The sequence below is a fragment of the Diadema antillarum genome, unplaced genomic scaffold (genome assembly GCF_040938485.1).
Source record: "Diadema antillarum isolate AM-2024a unplaced genomic scaffold, OU_Dant_1.0 seq00000477_RagTag, whole genome shotgun sequence".
Classification (NCBI taxonomy): domain Eukaryota; kingdom Metazoa; phylum Echinodermata; class Echinoidea; order Diadematoida; family Diadematidae; genus Diadema; species Diadema antillarum.
The window spans coordinates 397,558-398,310 of NW_027271444.1; positions in this window are offsets into that span (position 1 = coordinate 397,558).

Genomic DNA, 753 nt, shown 5'->3' on the forward strand with positions numbered 1-753 from the left:
GTACACCTATTCAATAGAAAAGAACTGCAACTGATTAACAATTGTCTCCAGGGAGATTACTAGCTGTTTTATCTATTCATGTATCATTATCATTATTATTATTATTATTTTTTTTTTGCAGAGCGATATTCTCATTCTCATTTGGTTGCTGATTCTTAATCAGAATCCAACCACTTGCGAAATTGTCTTGCAAGTCCCAATTCACAAAATGTTAATCTGGTGAAATGTTTGGTGTTTGCTGTGCACGTAAAGTCTTTTTCTTGCAGAACCAAGGACATATCATGCTTCTTCTTCTTTCCTTTTTTCCTTTTTTTTTTTCTAATTTCCCTCACTTTAGTAGGTATAGTTTTTCTCCAAAACATTTTTAAAAATGTATCAGTTCTTTCCACATTTGGTTACCTACCTGCATTTCAGCAATCTGTATTTGCCCAAACTTACAGCCTGACTTCCAGTCATGGTCCCTAATACTGTATATGCTTTATATTTTGTGACCATTGCATTAACTTCACAATTGAAAACTTCACAATTGAAAACAACAAGTTATGTGATGAAATAAGTATCATTTATATTTTGATTTAAGAGAAAAGTCAGCAGTCTGCTGTTGCTATTCTGTTAGCTGCACAGATTGCCAGCTTTTTGGTATTCATACATATAAATGTTATTCAGTTTAAGTCTGTTTTTTTTTTTTGTATGTATGTGCGTGTGCGTGTGTGTGTGTGTGTGTGTGTGTGTGTGTTTGTAGGTCTGTATGTT